Raw genomic sequence first — 20,322 nt, forward strand, 5'->3', positions numbered from 1 at the left:
AAGGTAACGTGCCGCTCGAGCGACGTGAAAAAAATCGATTGAACAAATACAAAGCAACACTGCGACGCATCGCGTCAAAATGCAGTAATTTAAAGGCTAAAAGAAAGCTATTGGTACAACGAGGTGGATTCTTACCCTATATTATCGGACCTATATTAGTCGCCTTACTGTCGCGGATTATCGGTGGTAGTGATTAAAACGTGCGTAATGGAAAGGGCAAAGAAGATGGTTTTGATCACTACGGAAAATCTCGAAAGAATGCAGCGCCAATTATCGCAGCAATCGCTCCCCACTGCGTTTGCCGTCGGTAGCGAACGAACGATGGAAAACAGCGAAAATTCGGAGAACGCCAATATTTCCGTGCGTACACCTGGAAAACCCCTATCGCGACTCGATGCGGAGATGAGTCACATTCTTAATTTACCCTTGCCACTCGACGTCGGGGAAAAATGGAAAAAATATAAAGAGGCACTTTGGCGATATCTTCACTTTGTTCGTGTAGCGCGAAAGCGAAATCGGGACGCGCGCAACGATGAAGAGGACAAAAATGCGGACAACGATATTCGCGAGGTCCGTGACGTCAACGACGACGACGACGACTACGAAACGACGACAACGTGCGATCTCGAATCGGCTTCACACTCTAACGGTATTATGGCGAAAAATGACGTCGCAGCCGCCGCTGCCGCTGCCGTCACGTCGAACGAACGTAATTTTGATATGACGAAAAGCACTAAAAGAATACTGGATAGCGTACCAAAAACTTATCGCGCGAATGCTCGCTTACTGTTAAAGTATTTGTTCGATAAAGCAGTTCCGAGTAGAATTAGCTGGAACGAAGATGGAGTCGTGACTATAGACGGTAGCGTTATAAAAGATTCGAATATCGACGACCTGATAAACGAGGCTATGCGCAAAAGAAAAACCGTGAAAGCAACGGGGAGACTTCAGTTCTCACGATTACTTCGCGTCTTAAACGTCCCCTCGGTACTAGTGAAAAATAAGGAATTAATAACGGCTAGTTCTTTGAATATCACGACATTTCAGCCTCCCAGGAGTCCCACACCGACAGAGACACCGATAAGTACCGTTGATTCGCAACAGGCGAAGAAAAGACGCTTACTCGATTGGAGTAAACAGAAATGACGGAACTTGAAAACTTCTACTACGATCCGCGACATTACGCGGGCCATTCGGCAACGGATAATCTGACGCGCGCCGCTAAACCGAATTTCTCCCGTAACGAAGTCACGCGTTGGCTCGAAACTCAAGACGCTTACACGTTGCATCGTCCATCGCGCAGAAAATTTCCACGGTTGCATTACACCGTGACGAATATCGACGATCTGTGGGAGGCCGATTTGATCGAGCTCCGAAATCTCAAAAGTTACAACGACGGATATTCGTATCTTCTGGTGATTATAGACGTACTTAGTAAATATGCCTGGGTAGAACCGCTACGAGACAAAACGAGTAAGCACGTGACGACGGCTTTCCAGCGCGTGCTCTCGAGAAGCGACGGGCGCGTACCGGTATACTTACAAACGGACAAAGGTAAAGAATTTATCGGGCGTCCGTTGCAAAAGTTTCTGGAAGAAAACGACATTCGTTTTCGCGTAGCCCGTAATCCGGATATCAAAGCTGCCGTCGCCGAGCGCTTCAACAGAACGTTGAAGGAGCGAATGTGGCGCTATTTTACGCATAAAAATACGCGGCGCTATGTCGATATTTTGCAGGATATCGTAAGCGCTTACAATCACACCCGTCATTCCTCCATCAGAATGCAGCCGGCTGTCGTTACGAGAGAAAACGCTCGTGTCGCGCGCAAAAATATAGTTCGGCGATGGAGGAAAAGCGAAAAGATGGAACGCGCACGAAAAGCTAAATACAGCGTCGGAGATCTCGTTCGCGTCAGTAGAACAAAAGCTACCTTCGAGAAAGGATACGAGGCGAGGTGGAGTGAAGAGATATTTCGAATTCACCGCGTTCTCGAGTGGCGAAAACCACGCGGTACGAACTGAGCGATTTAGCGGATGAGGTCATAGACGGTATTTTTTACGAACAGGAATTAGCTAGAGTTGAGAAAAACTTGCGGGAAGAAGAGTTTATCGTCGATCGCGTGATAAAGACCAGGGGACGCGGCGCTAATAAACAGGTGTTAGTTAGCTGGCGCGGTTATCCCAACAAGTTCGACACTTGGATCCCTGCTTCGAATTTAACTTCTCTTCTTCAAGATGAAGGACGACCAATTTCTCATGGTTCTTCCGAGCAATAGCAGCATGCGCTATTTCCCAGAAAATAGAACCTCGTCATTCGTTACGGAATTACCTCAAACTGTACACTTACACGGCGAATGGGAAGTAGCGCTTAGCGAGATTCAATTTCCCAGTACTCTTTCACACTTGCGATATCTTGAACATGAAATCTTCTTCTTCGATACTAAACCGGGAGAGAAAGAAGCACAGCTGGCGAGGAAAGGCACAATATCCTACGGTCTTTACAAAAATACCAGAGAACTTATCTCGGCGATTAATGCCGCGTGCAAACAAGCTGACTCGCACTTTTATTTGAATCAGCATGAGAAGACTGAAGGAAAAATCTTCATCAGCATTACCTGTAACGCAAGTGAATGCGATTCGATACATCATATGAGCGTTTCCGATACTCTTCTACAAATACTCGGTTTAGGTCATGCTCTTCTCAATATTCCCGAATACTATGGCGATTTATATGCCAGGCTCAACGCAATTTATCCTATTTCCAAAAAAGTGTTTACTGCGGATTATATTAAATTTTGTTTTTTTAACGAAAATAAAGATGTACGCGAAACAAGTTTCTATAGTCGTGAACCTTGTAGTTTGCAGCGCGGTATTCCAGATAAAATGTTCGTTTATTGCGATATTCGTGAGCCTTATGTAACAGGTGACGTGCAAACTCCTCTTCTCCGAATAGTGCCGGTCGAGACATACCGCTATAATCACGTGGAGGCTTACGGGACGAATTAGGTAAAACATTTCTCTCCGTTGCATTATATTCCATTACGCCAAACAAATTTCCGCACGATTGAAATAGATATAAAAGATCAACTTGGAAAAAATATACCATTCGAATCCGGGACGCTGACGGTGACATTGCATTTTAGACGTTTCCAGTAACAACGCGGTGTGTCGTCGTTGAAAAATATAAAAATTAAATTTAGAGCCATGGACTACGAATATTACGATTCACATCAGAGTGAACGAGGCGGAGGAATTCCACGAGTTTTCGTCGGAGCACCCTATCAACGAGGTCATGGAATCGGTAGTTTTCTCGGAGGATTATTCAGAAAGGTGCTGCCTTTCCTAAGTAGAGGTGCGCGAGCGGTCGGTAAAGAAGCTTTACGCGCGGGTATTAATGTGATGAAAGATGTCAAAAATAATACACCGTTGAAGGAGGTCAAAACTCGCCTCAAGGAATCGAGTGGAAATCTTAAAAGAAAAGCCCAGGAGAAGATAAGCAGCATGATGAAGGGATCGGGGTATAAAGTAACCGCAAAAAATCCAGCGTTTCAGTTCCCCTTCGGCAATCACTACAGTCGCGTCGCGGTTCGTACACATCGTCGTCGTCCTCAAACGGACAAAAGAAAATCGTCAAAGAGCAAGAGGAAGAGAATAACGATCAAAAAATCATCGAAGAAAAAGAAGACTCGTGCTGTAAATAGAAAGTCATCTACCACTACGAGACAACGTCGTCGTCGAGTTAGCGTCAAGAAACGCAGCGTATCCGACATATTCTCTTAATCGTCGCGCGCGCACGAACCAAGAATTCAAGGAGCAGAGGAGGAGGATAAGCATGTCTTTTCTTCACACTCACTCAAGCGAGTGTTTAAAGAGCGAGCTCGATTTCTTCTCATTGCCACCCACTCAAACTAGTATCGAGAGCTTGCAATGGATCTATTACGAACCCTTAACTTCCCTCGGGGACGACGCGCCTATAGAATTCGTCATACCCGGTCACGGGGAAGACTACCTGGACCTCACGCACACCATGTTGAGTCTTCGCATACGCGTAGAAACTTCTCCCCTAGCAGGCGGCGGTGGCGACGGCGAAACAAGTACACCAGGCGGAAGTGCGTTCAAAGTAGGCCCTGTAAATCATTTACTACATTCCATGTTTAATCAAATCGACGTATATTTCAATCAAAAGCTCGTCTCGCCCCCAAACAACGCCTACGCGTACCGCGCGTACATAGAGGCGTTGTTAAATTATTCTTCACCCGCAAAAACTTCCCATCTGACCTCGTGAGACGCGCTCGTTACATTCACGAGGGACATGCGCTAGATCTCATAGGTCATCTTCATTGCGACGTTTTCAATCAAGATAAATTTTTAATTAACGGTGTGGAGGTTAGAATGAGACTCGTTCGTTCGAAGGATTTGTTTTGCCTTATGGAAAATACTTCGACGTCGAAAATACGCATTCTAGACGCCAGTCTGCTCGTGAGAAGAGCAAAAATAAGCCCTGGCATTTTACTCGCGCATGTGAGAATGTCGAGTAAAACTACCGCCAAATATCCCCTTACGAGAGTCGAAGTTAAAACATTTACGATTCACGCGGGTCTCGTAGGAGAATCGATAGACAATGTAATACTCGGTCAACTGCCGAAACGGCTAATAGTCGGTTTTGTCGATAACAGAGCGTTCAACGGCGATAGAAAATTAAACCCGTTTAATTTAAAAAATTATGGTATAAATTTCTTTTCGCTGTACGCCGACGGTATACAAATTCCCAGTAGACCGTTACAGCCGAGCTTCTCGAAAGACGAGCCACTCTACGTCGAAGCTTATCACACTCTCTTTTCGGGAACCAGCATACACTTTTTGAACGAGGGTAATTCTATAAGCAGAGAAGATTACACCGAAGGATTCACATTTTTCGCCTTTGATCTTACACCCGACTTATCCGCCAATTGTGCCGGCCATTAGAATCTTGTGAAACATGGCAGTTTACGACTAGAAGTGCGATTTGAAAAAGCACTTACCACAACCGTTAATTGTATCGTTTACGCCGAGTTCGATAATGTTCTAGAAATCGACTCCACTCGACAAATCATCGTCGACTTTGCCGGTTAAATGACAAATGTCGACAAATAATATTTCACAGCTTTACGGTACATACTTTATTTTTACTTCCACCACTACATATTTTACCCATCGCCATTTTCCTGCGTAAAGTCCTGCGAAAAGAGAGAGATTCAGTTTCACTCAAGACACGAACGTCGACGCTTCGCTTGAAAAAATAAAGAGTGCATTTTGAACTATGGATCTGGCCATCGATATACAAGGTTTCCGTGATGTCAACGGAAAGTTTATTCCGAAAGAAGTCGCAGTTGTCGCGATTAACGCGGCGATCGCCGGACACTGGATTATGTCGCCACCCTATCCATTTGACGATCTACCCGAAAAGACAAGACGTGAGAATAACTGGCTTTCGCGAAATTATCATGGAATCGAGTGGTTCGATGGTGAAACCGATCTCAAATGTTTCACGCTACTTCTGCGAGAAATTACGCGACAAGTGCGCTACATCTACTGCAGAGGCGTGGAAAAGGCTCGTTACTTGAGTCAACTACATTCCAGAAACATATATGATCTGGAAAAAATTTCTCCACCGTTCAAAAGTTTATCGGAGGCCCGAGAGTACAGACAACGCTGCTCACATCACGGATTTCGTGTTTCGACTACGGACAAAATTGTTAGTGCGTTACGTAACGCTTTTAAATTGAAACGCTGGATAGTCTTGCAAGACAACAGCGAATGTAGCAGCAGCAGCAGCAGTAGTAGCAGCAACAGCATCGACTCGAGCTACGATACTAATCTCTCACACGTAAATTTGGACACAAGCGACGACGAAGATAAAAAAACCGACGGTGACATCGCTATAAAAATAAAACAGTGGCAAAAAATAACGAGACAGAAGAGAAAGAGGGAGGAGGAGTAGCAAAAGCCTATTATTCAATAGCGGGCGTAAGAAAAAAATACATCTTCAATAACTTGCCGATACGCCCGTCACCATCCAAGAACACTAGTGCGACAACTCCAAAAAAGGTAAACTCCGAAATTATACAAATAATTCTTCTCGTGCGATCACCACCTCGCTGTGTAAAAAATGAACTCGCTAGAAATCTTACAAGCGTTGCATCATCTCAGTGTCAGATATGCGGGTGTCTATCCTGCCGACAGACTGCCGAGGGTGTGGACGAGGTCGACAGCCATCGTCGCTAACACGGACGATTACGATCGGCCTCGGCAACATTGGGTCGCCTTTTACATCGACGAGCAAGGAGCAGGAACGTATTTCGATAGCTACGGACTACCGCCTTTAGACTCCAGATTCCTCTTACGCCTTTGTCGGAATTCCACTACGCATCGATGGAACACCGTGACGCTACAAGGAACGCTCTCTCAAACTTGCGGACAATACTGCTGTGTATTTTTATATTTCATGTGTAGCGGTTATAATCTCAGCCAGTTTCTTAATCTGTTTAGCGACAATTGCGAGCGCAATGATCGTTTGATTGTAAAATTATTTCGTAACATTTTTCTTCATAATAAAAGCGCATGCGTAAAACTTCACGCTGAATGCTGCCATATTCAGGCGTGTACTTTTAAGAATAATTAAAAGAAATACTTATTCCCTCTTATCAATGTATTATTTTATGTAATAAACATTGTTTGTATCTTCAACCCCTCCCGTCCATTTATTCATTCCTTTTTCTTTTACGTTAAAATAGTTGCATCACGTCACAAAGCGAACCTGTCCGTTCCTGTTTTACACCCTCATTTTCCCACGAAATAAATCTCACGTATTTGATTATTTCAAAAACTCTTTGTCCAGACCCAAGTCCTAAAAAAAAACACGGTCATAAATCATGAAAACTATTCTCTAAAAATAATATATACGTGTCACGTCACAAACCGAACCTGTCCGTTCCTGTTTCTCCCCTCCCCTCGAGGCAAAACGCTCTTAAAAATTCCACTTTCCGTTTTCGGCATCTTAGCATCATAACCTTTTTAGAGTTTAGCGTCGTCTACCACGTGCTCCCGCCAAAATGTCGCTGGTCGACTCTTCCGCTATTTTTCTGCGTGACTTCAGCGTCGTCCACCACGTGCAGGCCCAAAAAGACGCTGGACACTTTAGGCGGAAGAGCCAATCAGACGCTGGGTAGGTATGGGGTATCCAATCAAAACGCGCCATTTAGTTACTATTTTGAATCCGACATTTTTGTTTCGTAGTCGTCCACCACGTGCAGTCTCAAAAAAAGTCACTAGACACTAGACACCCTAGGCGGAAGAGCCAATCAGACGCTGGGTAGGTATGGGGTATCCAATCAAAACGCTCCATTTGAATCCGCCATTTTTGACTTGTAGTATTCCACCACGTGCAGTCCCAAAAAGTCACTAGACACCTCAGGGGGGAGGGCCAATCAGACGCTGGGTAGGTATGGGGTATCCAATCAAAACGCGCCGTTTTACCCCCACCCCTCACGCGGCAGCCAATCAGAGCGCTCCGAGGTCACGTGGGCAGACCGTCTGGCCACGCCCTGGCGCCGGAGGGGTACCGTGGTGGGGGTTTGTTTTGACGCCCCATACCTACCCATATGTGGGAGAAAAGTATGGAAACCCTGCAAAATCTCGAAAACTATAAGTTTTACAGAAAAATGTTTCACACAAAAGTTGTTTGGTTTCGAGGGGGCCATAAGATGGTACCATTGGTTTGACCTTGGATGGTCGTTTAAAGCTTACGTAAACAACACCTTTAATTTCTTAAATGGAAACCCCTATTTTTCAATGCATATTCTTGTAGCGAATCTCGAGAGCTTTTCAAAACACTATAATAAAGTATTTTTTCATTAAGAACTTTTGGAATTATGAGGCTTGAAAGTTCTAGTATTTTGACATAAAATACAAAATATCTTGTAAAACATTAAGTTTTCGGTAATGTTACCTTAATACTTTTATGCACAGAATAATGAGACAAATCAATTGGTATGAAAAAAAGACATAGTTGCTTTTAAGAAAAAGTATGCAGATGCGTGTTGCAAATTACATATTTTTTCTTAAAGGAACTGTGCCTTTTTTTCATACCAATTGATTCGTCTCATTATTCTGTGCATAAAAGTATTAAGGTAACATTACCGAAAACTTAATGTTTTACAAGATATTTTGTATTTTATGTCAAAACACTAGAACTTTTAAACCTCATAATTCCAAAAGTTCTTAATGAAAAAATACTTTATTATAGTGTTTTGAAAAGCTCTCGAGATTAGCTACAAGAATATGCATTGAAAAATAGGAGTTTCCATTTAAGAAATTAAAGGTGTCGTTTACGTGAGCTTTAAACGACCATCCAAGGTCAAACCAATGATACCATCTTATGGCCCCCTCGAAACCAAACAACTTTTGTCTGAAACATTTTTCTGTAAAACTTATAGTTTTCGAGATTTTTCAGGGTTTCCATACTTTTCTCCCACCCCGTATATGTTGTCCGCAGCAAATGTTGGTGCAGCTCAATTTTGCAGGGAGGCAGAGCTGATCCGTCGATATTATTCTTCGGTAAACGGAATATGTCATCGTTTCGTACAATATTGTATGTCTTCAAAAATGTTGTAACTCGTGCTTCGTTGACTTTGTTGATTTTTTTGAATCCATACATACGACAAACATATTCTTCTGTAATATCAAACGTACTCTGCAACTCGTCGTCAGGTGCGTTGCTTAGTTTGATAAAACTATCGATATATATTTTTGAGTTGTGTAAAATTTTATACGGACGACTTTTTCCTTTTTTGAAAAATGACGGGTTATAATCGCAACCCGTCAGGGCATGAAACGCCGGCAGCGCTGCGCTCAATTTAGGGCCTAACGTTTCATACAGTTTGCTAATGTTAATAAAGCGCTCTGGCAAATTTAAAGCATAGAGACGCCAAATTTGAGTAGGAGAGGGGACAGAGCCGGTTCGCAGCTGTTTATCTGCACGTATTCGATGCCGGGTCTGAGGACGTTGTGGTAGGAGAAAAGGAGCCTTTCATACTAGATACAATAGACCGACCGCTGTGCGGCCCGTCTCTAGAAATTTCGATATATGTACCGAAATACAAATTCTAGAGACGAGCCGTGTGCCGTTCGGTTGGGCTATTCGGTATATCATAAAACTTCAGTATTAAATCTTGGCTCAGTATTATACAAAGTCGCTATCTAAATATTTACTATTTGCACTTATATGTGTAAATATTTACTTTTCGCATTTTAATGTCCACATTTACTGTTTTTGTTATGTATAAATATTTAAATGTGTAAATATTTACTAAAACTCTTTAAATTCAAAAACTTGTGAGATAGTATAATAACGTCTGCATGGACGCTCTGTGTTTAATGAGAAAAGTATAAATATCTGATACCGCAAGAGCTGAAATTTGGTAATACAATAGTTAACTGAATAAGTTAAACGAAAAAAATATCCAGCTTTATATTTAGTGAGGGAAAAGTGTCCAGCTGATGCAGTCAAAGATACAACGCGCCCGAGCGCATACCGATGCACAGCGTCATTCACTGCATCAGCTGGGCACTTTTCCCCCACTAAATATAAAGCTGGATGTTTTTTTCGTTTAAGTTATTAACTTAACTATTAGTTTACAAAATTTCAGCTTTTGCGGTATCAGTTTACTCAGCGCATATTTTTCACTTTTTTACGTGAAAAGCTGGGGCATAATCCCCCACTCTACATTCAGCTGGATACGTTTTTTCATTTCTTTATAACATAATCAACATGTTAACAAAGTTTCAGCTTTTGCGGTATTAGTTTTTTTTAATTATTATTTTACGTGTGTGGGAGGCTGCCGCAGCTACACCCCCCGGCACTGCGCAAGCTGGAGGTCCATTCACTTACTAGTGATACCAAATAGAGCTTAGGAAAAATTTTCAGCTTTTGTGAAATGACTAACTCTAAACGGTCGCTGGCTCCCGGACTAATACTACTCATATTGATTCGCAATTTAAATATTTGTATGGACTTCGTATATGGAACTTTGATCGCGTATAAAGCTGGATCTAATCAATGAAATCTTAAATAATTATACATGAAAAAGAGGTAGAAAAGACTGAAGAAGATAATATAATTATGTAAGAAATCGTTAGGGTAAGTCACGTTGGCACCGTGGCTGGCAGCCCTGCGGAAGTATCAGGAGGAGACATCACGCCGGACACGCGTGATCAGAGCCGAACACGGAGCTCGTTGCTCCGATTGTAATGCGCGGGCAGACGATCGTGAACCGCGGTTCGTAAAGGTAGACCGTCTCTGGTTGCGCGCTGCGGTGCCTATCGTATTGAATTGTGTGAAACGGAAAGCAGAAGTAAACTAATTAACAGAGAAGCACGATTATTTATTCATCCTGACATTAATCCCGAGCTCCTCCGACTTTACAATTATAAATAGCCCGATATCTTAAAATTGGCGGAAGTTAGAGCGACCACGGACATTTCTCAAAAAATTCAAAATTTTATAAAGAAAGAACCCTTTTACCGATCATCGGCACATTCAATACCAACCTTCCTTTAATGATACTCTATCAAGAGACACGGTAGTGTCTCGCGCCAAGTACACGCGAAGCGAGATGTTCAGTTCTCATATAACGAGTAAAATTTAACATCCCTGCAGGCCATCGCAATATAGCTTTCTTAACATAATAATAATATGTTGTTACCTCGAAAAAAACAAAGTGGTAATATTGTACCTCGAAATAGCTTTACACCTTGTACATACTGTTTATAAAATGCGTAATACTACAAAAAGGCGTGATATCCGTAAAAAATTACCTTTCTTAAAAGAAAGGTAAAAAAAGGCGCCAAGTACACGTATAGTAGTATATATTATGTTGTTACCTCGAAAAAAACAAAGTGGTAGTATTATACCTCAAAAAAACCTAAGTAACAAGTGGTAGACGTAATATCTTTGTCGCAAAAGAACCTAAGTAAGAAGTAGTACGTAATCAAGTAATCTATTATTACAAAAAAGAAATGATATCTCTTTCTTTAAATTACAGCGCCAATTACAAAGAGAGAACATATATATTGCCTCAAAAAATAATTGTTGTACTACTTTGAAAAATCTTTACATTGTGTCAATTAGAAAAAGAATGTATGATAACAATTTTATAAAATTAAAAATTTTTATTTAAATTTAACAAGGGAATACAAGATATTTAAATACAAAGTTTTCATATGTATTTTTTAGTGGATATGATAACAATTTTATAAAACTAATAATTTTTAAATCCAACAAGGTTACGTCTACCACTTGTTATTTAGGTTTTTTTGAGGTATAATACTACCACTTTGTTTTTTTCGAGGTAACAACATAATATACACTACTATACGTGTACTTGGCGCTTTTTTTACCTTTCTTATAGGAAAGGTAATTTTGTACGTATAAAATTACATGTATAACTTATACACTTTTCAAGCAGAAATCGGTAACCCCTTCACCGATCCTCGCCAAATTCAATAACAACTTTCCTTAAATGACACTGTATCCATCAAATAACTTATACATTTTTTAAGCAGAAATCGGTATCCCCTTCACCGATCCTCGCCAAATTCAAAACAACCTTCCTTTAATGATACTTTATATAAAATGACAAATATGACATGTATAACTTATACACTTTTTAGGCAAAAATCGGCAACCCTTTCACCGATTCTCGCCAAATTCAATACCAACCTACCTTTAATGATACTCTATCCAAAAAAAAAATTAGCTCGATATCTCAAAATTTGCGGAAATCAGAGCAATTACATAGATTTTTTTAGACAGAAATCGGTAACACCTTTCCACCTATTATTAGCAATTTTTTGAATTCTATTATATTCCTCAGTTTTTTCTACCCCTATTTCATATATAATACTTTAATATTTGGTTGATTAGGAAAATCTGAACAGGAAAAGTCATTAAGTACAACTCTTTCAAAGAATTTAAAATTTTAGATATCCCGATTTTTTTTCAAATTGGGTTGTAGCTCAATGGCACATAACCTAAGTTACTCAGGAAGACATAAGCTATGCACCAGTGTAAAAATTTCTGAAATCGATTCAGTAGTTTCTAAGATTACCCCGAACAATGGTACAAACTTTTCCCCTTTATATAATAGTAGAGACTAGTAGAGATAAGTACCGTCTTCTATCTGTCTGTCTGTCTGTCTGTATGACCGCGAACTACTCATTCGTTAGTGGACCGAATTTTTACCAAAAGTATATGAAAATACACGTAAAATCAATATTTCTAAATGTTAATTTAATGTTCCTTGCTTACTAGAAATACACCCATTCATCTTCTATTCATATAGGTATGATTGTCTGCTATCTGCTGTATTCTATAAAAAGAAGAATAAAATAAGCTCAATCTAATTATATTTATGAACTTTTTCTATTTTGAGTTTTAAAAAGTAATTTACTCAAAGAGTAATATGTTTCAGGTACGGTGTCTTACCTAAAGTGAGACTTGGTAACGTAAGAGAGGGCAGGCGGAGATGAAGTGGGTGGAAGAGATGTCGAGGGGGTTAGCGAAGGTGGGGGAAGAGCTGGAGAAAATTAGAAGAATTATGGAGGGTAGTAAGGAAAGAGCGAGTACAAGCGGGGGAGTGGAAGAGAGACGGGAGAGTGAGGAGGGTGGTGAAGGATGAGTTGGGCGGAAAGAAAAGGAGGAGTGCGGGTCGGAGGGATGGTGGAAGGAATTAGCAATGGAAGCGGAGGAGAGGGAGAAAGAGGAGGAAAGAGAGAAGAGGACGGTGAGCGAGAAGAAGGTGGAAAAAGGGGGGGAGTGAAGGAAAGGTAGATGAGTTGGAAGAGAGGAGAGGTGAGAGTAAGGAGGAGGATAGGGAGGAGGATAGGAAGGAGAAAAGAAAGGTTCAGGGAGAGGGGGTAGCAGAAAGGATGACGAGATGGATAGAGGATGTGTCGCGGAAGAGAGTGGAAGCCGAATTTGGAGCAGAGCGGCTGAAAAGATGGAGGGAGCAGGGGAGGGAAAGAAGTGTGGAGAAGGAGGTAGAAGAGGCATCAGGGCTAGGTAAGGGAAAGGGAGGAGAAGGTCAAGACATAGTAAGGAGAAAGGAGGAGGAGGTTAAGAGGAAGAGAGAAGGGAGAGAGAGGGCAAGAGAGGAGAAAGAAAGGAAGGAAAAGGAGGAAAAGCGAGAAAGGAGGGAAGCTAGGAAAAGGAACTTGGTCTGGAGGGAGATTGAGGGGAGAGACGCGGAAAAAAGAAGAGAATTTATGGAGAGTTTAGCGAGGAGGGTTTTAAGGAGAAGGATAGGGGTGAAGGAGGTGCAAGAAAGGAAAGGAGAGGGGGGTAGAGTGATGCTACTAGTGGAGGTGGAGGACGAAAGGGATAGGGTTGAGAAAAGTTTTTCGTTTGTAAAGGGTTGGGTACGTCCCTGGAAAACGCCGTATGATAAGGGTTGTGTCTAAGGACAAGCGATTATGTACAGGATTGGGTACGTCCTTTAAAACGCCACAGAGACAAGATTGTAAACCCTACGGGGAAAGCAATAAATGATATTACATACATACATACATATTACCACATGCCTCAGTGATCGAATTGGTACGACACCCTTCACGGAATGAGGGAGGTTCCAGGTTCAAACCCTGGCTGAAGTAATATTTTTCGCAATAAATTTAATAATTTAATTTAATTTAAATTAATTTAAATAATTTAAATAATTTAATTTAAATTAAATTATTTAAATTTTTGAAATTAAATTATTTAAAATGAGATATTTATATATATAAGTATCAAAGATTATATTATTAACGTCTTGACGATTAATCGGACCAAAACCAATGGTCGAATCGTCACAATGATAAATTATTGCCAGTTAGGCCGATTCATATATATGTCTTACTTTTATTAAAATCAATTTATCGAAAATATGAACTGGATTTCTTATTTAGGTGGGTGGAAGGGAGTGGGGGGTGGTCAGGTGAATGGCGTGAGTGGTGGTCAGTAAGAATGTGAAAGGTGCTTGGGGGTGCGTGAGGGTGCATGTGAAAATCAATTTATTAAAAATATGAGCCGGATTTTTCATTTAGGTGGGTGGGAGAGAAAGGGGGGTGAGGGTGGTCAGGTGAATGACGTGAGTGGAGGTCAGTAAGAGTGTGAAGAGTACTTGGGGGTGTACGCGAATATTAAAATCAATTTATCGAAAATATGAATCGGATTTCTTATTTAGGTGGGTGGGAGGGGAGTGGGGGATGGTCAGATGAATGACGTGCGTGGTAGTCAGTAAGAGTGTGAAGGGTGCTTAGGGGCATGTGAGGGTGTACGCGATATATTAAAATTAATATGAACCGGATTTCTTATTTTTTATTTCTTATTTCTTACTTCTTACTTCTTACTTCTTACTTCTTACTTCTTACTTCTTACTTCTTACTTCTTACTTCTTACTTCTTACTTCTTACTTCTTACTTCTTACTTCTTACTTCTTACTTCTTACTTCTTACTTCTTACTTCTTACTTCTTACTTCTTACTTCTTACTTCTTACTTCTTACTTCTTACTTCTTACTTCTTACTTCTTACTTCTTACTTCTTACTTCTTACTTCTTACTTCTTACTTCTTACTTCTTACTTCTTACTTCTTACTTCTTACTTCTTACTTCTTACTTCTTACTTCTTACTTCTTACTTCTTACTTCTTACTTCTTACTTCTTACTTCTTACTTCTTACTTCTTACTTCTTACTTCTTACTTCTTACTTCTTACTTCTTACTTCTTACTTCTTACTTCTTACTTCTTACTTCTTACTTCTTACTTCTTACTTCTTACTTCTTACTTCTTACTTCTTACTTCTTACTTCTTACTTCTTACTTCTTACTTCTTACTTCTTACTTCTTACTTCTTACTTCTTACTTCTTACTTCTTACTTCTTACTTCTTACTTCTTACTTCTTACTTCTTACTTCTTACTTCTTACTTCTTACTTCTTACTTCTTACTTCTTACTTCTTACTTCTTACTTCTTTATTTCTTATTTCTTACTTCTTATTTCTTACTTCTTTATTTCTTATTTCTTACTTCTTTATTTCTTATTTCTTATTTCTTATTTCTTATTTCTTATTTCTTATTTCTTATTTCTTATTTCTTATTTCTACTTCTTTTCTATTTCTTATTCTATTCTTATTTCTTATTCTTATTTTCTTATTTCTTATTTCTATTTCTTATTTCTTATTTCTTATTTCTTATTTCTTATTTCTTATTTCTTATTTCTTATTCTTATTTTTATTTCTTATTTCTTATTTCTTATTTCTTATTTCTTATTTCTTATTCTTATTTCTTATTTCTTATTTCTTATTTCTTATTCTTATTTCTTATTTCTTATTCTTATTTCTTATTTCTTATTTCTTATTTCTTATTTCTTATTTCTTATTTCTATTTCTTATTTCTTATTTCTATTTCTTATTTCTATTTCTTATTTCTTATTTCTTATTTCTTATTTCTTATTTCTTATTTCTTATTTTCTTATTTCTTATTTCTTATTTCTTATTTCTTATTTCTTATTTCTTATTTCTTATTTCTTATTTCTTATTTCTTATTTCTTATTTCTTATTTCTTATTTCTTATTTCTTATTTCTTATTTCTTATTTCTTATTTCTTATTTCTTATTTCTTATTTCTTATTTCTTATTTCTTATTTCTTATTTCTTATTTCTTATTTCTTATTTCTTATTTCTTATTTCTTATTTCTTATTTCTTATTTCTTATTTCTTATTTCTTATTTCTTATTTCTTATTTCTTATTTCTTATTTCTTATTTCTTATTTCTTATTTCTTATTTCTTATTTCTTATTTCTTATTTCTTATTTCTTATTTCTTATTTCTTATTTCTTATTTCTTATTTCTTATTTCTTATTTCTTATTTCTTATTTCTTATTTCTTATTTCTTAATTTGCAAATCCGTGTCTACGCGTAAGTATACACTGTAGTGTCTCGCTCCGCGCGCACTTGGCGCGAGACACTACCATGTCTCTTGATAAAATTTGGAAATAAACACTCTATTTTCATAACTAGTTTCTATATCTCCTAATTAGCTTTTAACTGCATTTAGAGATATATTAATTTGGTGGGTTTAAAAATCATTAATTTTTTAAAACGTTTATCATATTTTCTCTTTATTTCTAATTTAATTCTATTTTTAAATTAATAAATACATTTTTTGAAAAACATTTTAAAATTTTTAAAATTATAAAATATTAAATGACATTATTCATATAACCATATTCTGCGAAAATCTGCATTTATGTTGCAATGCACAGCTATTTTATATTTTTCATTGGATATCAAAAACTTACGCCAAATTGAACCAAATTACCGACTTCATCAAATATGAATGTGTTGAAACAATGTGCCCGTCAAAGAACTTACCATTAAAATGCATTAATTACGGTAGGACACATCTTGTGTCTTCAATGCCCGTCCAAAAATGTCTAATAATTTCAAATTCTGGTAATGCTAAGACATTACAGAAAAACTTTAATGTGTCTAACACTTAATCAAGAAATAGCAAAAAATCAGAAATTAATTTTCTAGAATTTTAGTTTGATTGAGCACATTATTTCTAGATATGATGAAGTCAATATTCAGTTTAGTGTGTTCTAGAGTATTTGTTATGTGTAAAAGTTTATAATATATAAAGAGATAAATATAAAATATAAAAACATAATTATAGTTTACATAATAGGATTCAATAAAGTTAATCAATAAAAATATTTTTCTGGATTTTTTAAAATTATTATTACAACTAACCTAGGAAAATCAATAACAAATCAATAACAAATTTCGCTATGTATTCTATGTAAGTATAATTTAGGTTTGAGCGCGTGCAAATTTTATGCAATATTATTAGTAAATTCTAATTGCAAATAAATTAAAAATTAATGTAATTTTGATAGTTTAATAATAATACTTTTCTATTTTTAATTAATATCCAGAATATGCTATTGAAGTATTATGTAATGGTTATGACATACTATAAAAATATGAGATATAAAAGATAATGGAAAAAAATTATTATAAATAGGTAATACGCATGACGGACAGTATGTCAATGATCTTTGAAACAATGGACTTAATACATGCATCGCCTGCTACAATATCCCGATGTGGTATGATCTACTTGGAACCAGTTGCCCTTGGTTGGCGACCTTTTTTTGAATCATGGATCCGGGAATTAAATCCTATGTGGGCAGCAGATCGCGAGGAAGTGATCAATGAACTGTTTCACTGGCTAATGGATCCCTGTTTAGAGTTCATCAGAAAGGAATGTCGGACAACTATAAGCGCTGGACAAATTCATCGCACAATGTCAACTACATCAATTTTTCAACTACTAATGGAGAATGCCGTCGAGGAAAATCCCAAGACATTTGATCAGTATTTGCTAGCTTGGTTTCAGGCAGCCATGATCATGTCAATAGTGTGGGGTGCAGCCGGTACCTTAGATCGCGAGTCTCGATATAAATTTGATGCTTTTTATCTGAGTATGTGGAGAGGCAATCGTCAAGAATCACCTTTACCTACTAGTATAGCTTCCGACCTCATCTCTCTACCAGGCGAAGATCCGATTCATGATCAATACTACAGGTTAGAATTTATAAGAAAAAAATGGTGTTACAGAATCCTATTATAATGTAATATAAAATCCTAACGCATATACTTTTTTTATAATTGTTGCAATATAAAAGTAATAAACTTATAAAAACGATTGGCCAAAACAAATAGAATAATTTCATCAATTTGTTACATAATTGATATAAATTATGCTTGAGAAAAAGGATATAATTGCAAAATTAAAAGGCAAAACAATCTATCCGTATTATTGTTTCACTCTTATATTTCTCTGCATATCTATTTACTTGAAAATTGGCATTAGAAAGAAATAAATTCCAGCATTTAATTAATCCAGCTTATACGTTTTTAATTTCATTATTATATAATGTTAGTACAGAACACAAATAATTGAATCCATTCATCAGCTCTATAAAATCCTTATCATCCAAAATTTTAAAAGTTTTGTTTTAATATTTCGGTATTCTTCTCAATTATCTCATAATTTTCGTCTGATCTTAATCCTTATATCTATTTGCGTTAAGATATTTTTAATTTAGCACTTTATTCACGTCTTAAAATATTCTGAGTAATTATGCATTTTAGGGGAGGCACCTCCGATGACCTTGACCTTGACATATGTTGTCAAGGTCACTCTCCTGAGTGACCTTCAGAAAGTTTTAGCCGGCGCTCGTTTTTTATTAAAAAGTTATAAACAAAAAAAGTTTGAAAAATGTAGCAGTTATTTTGAGTACTAATAGACATAAATGACTGATATTTATGTGGAAATAGTACATGTATGAACGAAGAAAAATTATTTAAAGCAGTGAATTGTTGGTATATTGAAAGAAAAGTTATTTAAAGCAGAGAATAGTTGGTATATTGAAAAGTATATATACAATTGTATAAGTTAGAAAGCATAAATATAAAGTATTCCCTGCTTTGGGGATTGCCCGGAATACCGAAATATGGAACTCGCAATTATCATTACGTACATTATTTAGCTGAATTCGTATTTAAACGTAAATATGTATACTGTGAACGTATATGTAAGTTTTTCGAAATAATGGCAACATTATATCCTCTCACTGAAAATAATACATCTGACTAGAAACTCTAAGAGTATATATGTTATTGTTTATATTCTTTCGATCGAGCTTATAGAATGTGCCCACGCATTTAATAAATAATATTTACAATTATAATCACACAATTATGGTTAAAGCAGGGAATACTTTATATTTATGCTTTCTAACATATACAATTGTATATATACTTTTCAATATACCAACTATTCTCTGCTTTAAATAACTTTTCTTTCAATATACCAACAATTCACTGCTTTAAATAATTTTCCTTCGTTCATACATGTACTATTTCCACATAAATATCAGTCATTTATGTCTATTAGTACTCAAAATAACTGCTACATTTTTCAAACTTTTTTTGTTTATAACTTTTTAATAAAAAACGAGCGCCGGCTAAAACTTTCTGAAGGTCACTCAGGAGAGTGACCTTGACAACATATGTCAAGGTCAAGGTCATCGGAGGTGCCTCACCTAAAATGCATAATTACCATATTCTGCAAAGACAGTTTATGTCGACTCTATCGCACCTCTAGAAGAATACTGTCACAGTTCAAAAATTCACAATGTTCAAGAGAGAGAAAAAACCAATTTAGTAAATTTTTTTGAATTGTGAGATAACTAACGCAATTACAATTAAAATATTTTATATTACGTTATAATTATAAAAATTAATATTATTATTCGCTTTTTTTCATTATTTTATCCATATCTAAAAAAGAGATGTAAAGTTTATTGTTGTCGCTTTTCCGCGATCCCGATTGGTTCTCTTGCTGCGCTTACTTCATTTGCAGCTGTCATTGTATATTTTGACAGTTGTGTATATCAAGGAGTTAATAGTGTAATAGTAATAGCATAATGTTAAAGCTAAATAGCGCGCGCGAAACGCGCGTCTGTAGTGTCTAGTGTATGAAAGTATCCAGGTAAAGTCATCGAAAAGTGAACTTTACGAGATATTTCATATTTTATACTAAAAATATCATGACAAAATTTAAAATACCTCAAAAAATCCTTGACAAAAGAGAGCTTAGGACGATTACGATAACTGTGGCCCCTTGATTTGACGATGGTTTATGGTAGTATTTTTTATGCTAAACAAAAAATTATAAAGGTCTTATAGGGCTAACTGCTCTAGTTTTTTATAGATATACAGTGTTAAAGTTAGAAATAAATAATATTAATTTTTAAAAAATACTTTAATTGTGTGTATAGATAGTACACATGTAGTCGGGGGTGGGTGGAGGTAGACCTCGGTTTGCATGGAAAGTTGAAAACCCGAACCGTGCAATAATAGACCTTATTTTGTCCTATAAGCAAGCCAGGGTGTGGTGGGGTAGACCTCACTCTAATTGTTTTACGTTGCTTACGTTTTTTGAAAGTAAATCGTAATCGTAAATCGTAAATCGTAAATCGTAAATCGTAAATCGTAAATCGTAAGAGGGGTCAAGGTGAGTAGGAGGGAGAGGAGCTTGGTTCCAGAACGACTGGGCACTGGCTCCCACTACTTCCCAGGGCAAGTTATGCGAGTTAGTTCGGTCTCTTATGCCAAGACCGTTAGTGCGTGGTGAAGAACCACATCCTACAAGAGGTGGCCCTGTTTTTGCAAAACA

Source organism: Temnothorax nylanderi, unplaced genomic scaffold (genome assembly GCF_030848795.1).
Source record: "Temnothorax nylanderi isolate EJ_2023f unplaced genomic scaffold, tnyl_v1.0 TNYL_tig0547_pilon, whole genome shotgun sequence".
Taxonomy (NCBI): Eukaryota; Metazoa; Arthropoda; class Insecta; order Hymenoptera; family Formicidae; genus Temnothorax; species Temnothorax nylanderi.